At 42.5% G+C, this 6,884-nt stretch overlaps 1 non-coding gene across 1 annotated transcript; it reads left to right on the forward strand.

The window, feature by feature from the left end:
• The first annotated feature begins 6,038 nt into the window (after window positions 1-6,038).
• Window positions 6,039-6,144, forward strand: LOC125913777 (U6 spliceosomal RNA). Its single transcript, XR_007455077.1, has one exon. It is a non-coding gene; the product is annotated as a U6 spliceosomal RNA (small nuclear RNA).
• The last annotated feature ends 740 nt before the right edge of the window (window positions 6,145-6,884 follow it).

Below are 6,884 nucleotides of genomic sequence, written 5' to 3' on the forward strand. Positions count from 1 at the left end.
CCCGATGCGAGGCTCGAACTCACAGACGGAGAGATCATGAACTGAGCCGAAGTCGGACGCTTAACCGACTGAGCCACCCAGGCGCCCCCCCCCTTTTTTTTTTTTAACGTTTATTTATTTATTTATTTATTTATTTTTGAGCCTACTTTAAAGTAAGTAAATAAATAAATTAAAAAAAATAAAGTTCCAGGTAGAAGTTAGAGATGTGCTGCAAATCTTGCTCTGAGCTTCCTAGTCCGCAAAACAAATAAGGAAATACTTTTGACGTGCTTTTAAGATTGAAAACAAACTAATTACCCAGACAGCGTGGCCGGTTCCAATTCTTTACACAATAAAGGGTAGTTGAATAGCTGCATTTTTTTTTTTGACTCAGAAAACTGAAACTTGTTTAATCCCAGCAAATGCCGTGTGCTTTTGATGTCCTTAAGAAAACTCAAGAAACGTAAATTTCACTTTTCAAATCTGATAAATTAGAGTTGGCTGCTCTCACTGCAACATAATTGTTTTTTTTCCTCAAGCAGTCCCTTTAAGACACTTAAAAGATACTTACTATTTAAAACTTAAACAGTAATAACATGACATGTTTAAGTATTTGCTTACAGACAGATTTCTATAGGGTCTGGTGGGACCCGAAAAGCCTTCCAGTTCAATATGGAAAGATCATTAACATTTTTTGAAATTCTGCTAAAAATCACATATCATTAAATGTATCATCTTAATCTTTTATTATTATTATTATTTTAGAGAGTGAGAGAAGGTGCACACAGGAGAGGGGCAGAGGGGGAGAGAGAGAGAGAAAGATAGACAGAGAGAGAGAATCCCAAGCAGGCTCCACACTCAGCGCAGAGCCCAACATGGGGCTCGATCCCACAACCCTGGGATCGTGACCTGAGCCGAAATCCTGAGTCGGACGCTCACTGACTGAGCCACCCAGGCGCCCCTCATCTTAATCATTTTGTACAGTTCAGTAGCATTAAGTATATTCACAGTGTTGTGCAACAGATCTCTAGAACGTTTTCGTCTTACAAAACCGAAACTCTGTACCCATTAACTTCCCACTTCCCTTCCCCCAGCCCTTGGCAGCTACCATTCTACTTTCTGTTTCTATCAGTTTGACTACCCTAGGTACCTCACGTAAGTGGAATCATACCAAAATTTATCTTTCTGTGGCCGGCTTATTCCACTTAGCATAATGTCTCAGGTCCATCCACGATAGCACTCCCAGGATTTCCTTCCTTTTTAAGGCTGAATAATAGTCCATTGTGTGTATCACCACATTTTCTTTTTTAAAAATTTTTAAGTTTATTTATTTATTTTGAGAGAGAGAGAGCGCGCGCGCTTGCGAGTGCGAGCTGGGGGAAGGGCAGAGAGAGAGAGGGAGAGAGAGAATCTGCAAAGCCTGACATGGGGCTCGAACTCACGAATAGTGACATCATGACCTGAGCTGACATCAAGAGCTAGACACTTAACCAACTGAGCCACCCAGGTGCCCCTACCACATTTTCTGTATCCATTCATTTGTCTGTAGACATTTGGATTGGTTCCACAACCCTAGTCGTGCATAATGCTGCAATAAACATAGGTGTGCAAATACCTCTTTGAGATCTTGCTTTCAGTTCTTGGGGGGTAAATACCTAACACTGGAACTTCTGGATCACCGGTTCACTGGTAATTCTGTTTTTAACGTCTTGAGGAACCTGCACACTGCTTTCCATAGTGGCCGCCCCATTTTAAATTCCCACCAACAGTGCACAAGCATTTCAGTCTCCCCACATCCTCACCAATGCTTGTTCTCCATAACATCATTAACTTTGGAGGAGCAAGGGAACAGAGACTTAGGATTTTGTGTCTGAAGACAGAGTGCCTTAGCACACTGGCAGACCAAGAACCCTTCCAAGGTGTCCTTTAATTGTGAATATGAGACATTTTTAGGGGCGCCTGACGGGCTCAGTCAGTAGAGCACGTGACTCTTGATCTCGGGGTTGTGAGTTCAAGTCCAACACTGGGTGTAGAGATTAAAAATACAATCTTAAAAAAAATAATAAACGTTCTGGGGCACCTGGGTGGCTCAGTCAGTTAAGCATCCAACCTCGGCTCAGGTCATGATTTTTTGGTTTGTGAGTTCAAGCCCCTCATTGGGCTCTGAGCTGACAGTGCAGAGCCTGCTTGGGATTCTCTCCCTCCTTCCTGTCTCTCCCTCTCTCTGCCTCTATCCTCCCCATGCTCTCTATCTCTCTCTCTCAAACCTTAAAAAAATTGCTTTTAATTTTTTTTACATTTATTTATTTTTGAGAGACAGAGAGAGACAGAGCACAAGTGGGGGAGGGGCAGAAAGAGAAGGAGACACAGAATCTGAAGCAGGCTCCAGGTTCTGAGCTGTCAGCACAGAGCCTGACGCGGGGCTCGAACCCACAAACCTTGAGATCATGACCTGAGCCGAAGTCGGATGCTTAACTGACTGAGCCACCCAGGCACCCCCAAAAAATTTAAAAGAAAATAAACATTTTTAGCAAAAGAATACATTCACGGAATAAAAAGTAAATGGTATAAAATATACAGATTGGGAAGGAAGAGATAAAACTCACTTTGTTCCCAGATGGCATGATTGTGTATGTAGAAAATCCCAAAGCATCAGCAAAAGCCTTGTGGAACTAAAAAGCAATTACAGCTGGGAATGCAAGCTGGTGCAGCCACTCTGGAAAACAGTATGGAGGTTCCTCAAAAAACGAAAAGGACAACTACCCTACGACCCAGCAATGGCACTACTAGGCATTTATCCACGGGATACAGGTGTGCTGTTTCGAAGGGACACATGCACCCCCGTGTTTATAGCAGCACTATCAACAATAGTCAAAGTATGGAAAGAGCCCAAATGTCCATCGATGGATGAATGGATAAAGACGATGTGGGATATACATACAATGGAGTATTACTCGTCAGTCAAAAAGAATTAAATCTTACCATTTGCAACTACATGGATGGAACTGGAGGGTATTATGCTAAGTGAAATTAGAGAAAGACAAGTATCATATGACTTCACTCATGAGGACTTTAAGGGACAAAACAGATGAACCTAAGGGAAGGGAAGGAAAAATAATAAAAACAGGGAGGGAGACAAAACATAAGAGACTCTTAAATATAGAGAATAAACAGACGATTGCTGGAGGGGTTGTGGGAGGGAGGATGGGCTAAATGGGTAAGGGGCACTAAGGAATCTACTCCTGAAATCATTGTTGCACTATATGCTAACTATTTTGGATGTAAATTTAAAAAAAGAAAAAAAAAAAAACAGCCGCATCTTAAACTCAACAAGTTGTGCACATTTAATCTGTATAGCTTTTTGTATGTCAATCATTCATCAATAAAGTGGTTTAAAAAATTAAAAAATTGAGGGTGTGCCTGGGTGGCTCAGTCGGTTGAGCATCCGACTTCAGCTCAGGTCATGACCTCATGGTTCGTGAGTTCAAGCCCTGCATCGGGCTCTGGGCTGACAGCTCAGAGCCTGCAACCTGCTTCGGATTCTGTGTCTCCCTCTTTCTCTGCCCCTCTTGTGCTCATGCTCTGCCTCTCTCTCTTGCAAATAAACATTAAATTTTTTTTTAATTTAAAAATTAAAAAAAAGCAATTACAGCAAGGTTATAGGATACAAGTTAATACATAAACACCAATCACCTTCCTATATGCTAGCAAAGAACAAGTGGAATTTGAAATTTAAAACAATATTGTTGGGGCGCCTGGGTGGCTCAGTCGGTTAAGCGTCGGACTTCGGCTCAGGGCACGATCTCGTGGTCCGTGAGTTCGAGCCCCGCGTCAGGCTCTGGGCTGATGGCTCGGAGCCTGGAGCCTGTTTCCGATTCTGTGTCTCCCTCTCTCTCTGCCCCTCCCCCGTTCATGCTCTGTCTCTCTCTGTCTCAAAAATAAATAAACGTTAAAAAATTTTTTTTTTAAAAAACAAAACAATATTGTTTACATTAGCACCCCCAAAATTAAACACTTAGGTATAATATCTAACAAAATATATGCAAGATCTATGTGAGGAAATGGCAAAACTCTGATGAAGGAAATCAAAGAACAACTAAATAAAAGGAGAGATAGTCTTTGTTCACAGATAAGAAAACTCAGTATTGTTAAGATATTCTCAACTGGGTCCGTAGATTCAGTTCAATCTCAGTCAAAATGCAAGCCAGTTACTTTCTGGATATTGACAAACTGAGTTTATGTGAACAAGCAAAAGATCTGGAATCGCCAGCACAGCATTAAAGAAGAACAAAGTCATTGGGGCACGGGGGTGGCTCAGTTGAACGTCTGACTTTGGCTCAGCTCATGATCTTGCAGTTTGTGAGTTCGGAGCCCACATCGGGCTCACTGCTGTCAGTCAGCACAGAGCCCACTTCGGATCCTCAGATCCTTGGTCCCTCCCCTGAAGGCACTCTCTCTCTTAAAAATAAATAAAAAACATTAAACAAAGAAGGAGAACACAGTCAGACGATTGACATTACCCAACTGCCAAGACTTACTCTAAAGATACAGTCATTGAGACAGTGTGGTATTGATGGAAGAATAAACAGATCAATGGAACAGAACAGAGAGCTCAGAATCAGACCCACGTGAATATAGTCAACTGATCTTTTATGAAGGAGCAAAGGCAAATTCAATGGAAAAAGGATAATCTTTTCAACAAATGGTGCTAGAGCAATCGAAAGGATTCTAGGGGCCCCTGGCTGGCTCAGTCAGTGGAACGTGCAACTCTTGATCTCAGGGTTGTGAGTTCGAGCCCTGTATTGGGCTCCACGCTCAGCATGGAGCCCACTTAAACAAACAAACACACTCAATGATCCAGAAAACAAACAACCCGGCGAAAAAGGGGGCCAAAGGTCTGCACCAACGTCTTTCCAGAGAAGATGTGCTTGTGGCAAATAAGTAGATGAAATGAGGCTCAGTCTCACACGTCATTGGGGAATTTCAAATTACGACCACAATGAGATGCCACTATACACTTATCAAAATAGCTAAAGTCCACAACGATGACAACACCAAATGCTGATGCGGAAGTGGGGCGTCAGGAAGAAGTCCCATTCATTGCTGGGGAGGGAGTTCAAAACGCACAGCCATGTTGGAAGACGGTCTGGCACTTTCTTACAAAGCTAAACATCATGTTACCATAAGATTCAGCAACGATTTTTTTCTACAGTTGCGTTTGTATTTACCCAAATGAGTTGAAAACTTATGTCTGCATAAAAACCTACACATGTATGTTTATGGCAGCTCTCCTCATAACTGCCCCAAATTAGAAACAACCAAGATGTCTTGCAATAGGTGAATGGATATAAACAAACAGCGGTACATCCAAACAATGGAATATATTATCCAACGCTTAAAAGGAAATGAGCTATCCAGGCACGAAAACACATAGAGGAAGCTTACATGCGTATTGCTAAGTGGAACAAGCCAGTCTGAAAAGGCTTCATACTAAATCATCCCAACTATATGACATTCCAGAAAAGGCAAAATTATGGAGGCAGAAAGAGGATCTGTGGTTGCCAGGGGTCCAGGGAACATGGGGGCTGGCAGGGTGGCGGGGTGGGGGAGAAATGAAGGGGCGCAGCACAGAAGATATTTAAGGCACAGGAGATATGCACAATACTGTAAGAGTGGATACATGACATTATGCATTTGATGAAACCCACAGAAGTGTAAAACACCAGGAGGGACCCTAGCATACACTCTGGACTTAGTTAACAGTGATGTGTCAATATTGGCTCATCAACTATAACAAATGTTCCACACAACTGCAAGATATTAAAAATTGAGGCAATTGGGGTGCCTGGGTGGCTCAGACGGTTAAGCATCCGACTGTTGATTTTGGCTCAGGTCATGATCTCATGGTTCAGGAGTTCGAGCCCCATGTGGGGCTCCAGGCTGACAGTGCAGAGCTTGCTTGGGACTCTCTCTCTCTCTCTCTCTCTCTCTCTCTCTCTCTCTCTAACCCTACCCCCCTCCAAATAAATAAATAAATTTAAAAAAGTTTTGAGGAAATTGTGCTCACTTCAGCAGCACATATACTAAAGTTGGAACAACACAGAGAAGATTAGCATGTCACCGTGCAAGGATGATGCACAAATTCATGAAGTGTTGCATATTTTTAAAAATTTGAGAAAATTATGTGTGTAATGAGGGAAGAGAGGGTATATGGAAAAACTGTCTGCACTTCTGATCGATTTTTCTGGCGACCTAAAACTTCTCTAAATAATAAAGTCTATTAACTTTTAAAGATTCACTGCTCTCGGGGCGCCTCATTTGCTCAGTCGGTTAAACGTCCAGCTTCCACTCAGGTCATGATTTCATGGCTTGTGAGTTCGAGCCCTGTGTCGGGCTCTTCGGGTTCTGTGTCTTCCTCTCTCTCTGTCCCTTCCCCATTCACACTCTGTTTCTCACTCTCTCTCAAAAATAAATAAAACATTAAAAAAAATAAATACAAGAAAAAGTAACAGGTGTTGAAGCAGACAGTGCCGTGTGTCTTCCTGGGAAGACCACATTTCCCTGCTGTCTAGAGCTACGTTGGGTCCAAGTGTCTGAGTTCTGGATGGTCGGATGGAAGCAATATAAGCCATTTCGAGGCTTGGCCCTTCACAATGTCCCACCTACCCCCCAGCTTTTTCTTCTTTTTGCCATGACCTAGCTCCAGATGATGGGGCTACAAGACTGAAGAGGGCCACCCAGCCGACACTGGATTCTGGAAGAAGAAGAAGAAGAAGAAGAAAAAAAAAAACACCTGTTATTGTGTTAAGCCATGGAGCTTTGCAGGATTTATTATTGCAACAGAGCGTAACACAGCCAGACAAAAACAAGCATCAAAAGGCTTATGACAAAACAAACAACAACAA

The sequence above is a fragment of the Panthera uncia genome (assembly GCF_023721935.1).
Source record: "Panthera uncia isolate 11264 chromosome C1 unlocalized genomic scaffold, Puncia_PCG_1.0 HiC_scaffold_4, whole genome shotgun sequence".
NCBI lineage: Eukaryota > Metazoa > Chordata > Mammalia > Carnivora > Felidae > Panthera > Panthera uncia.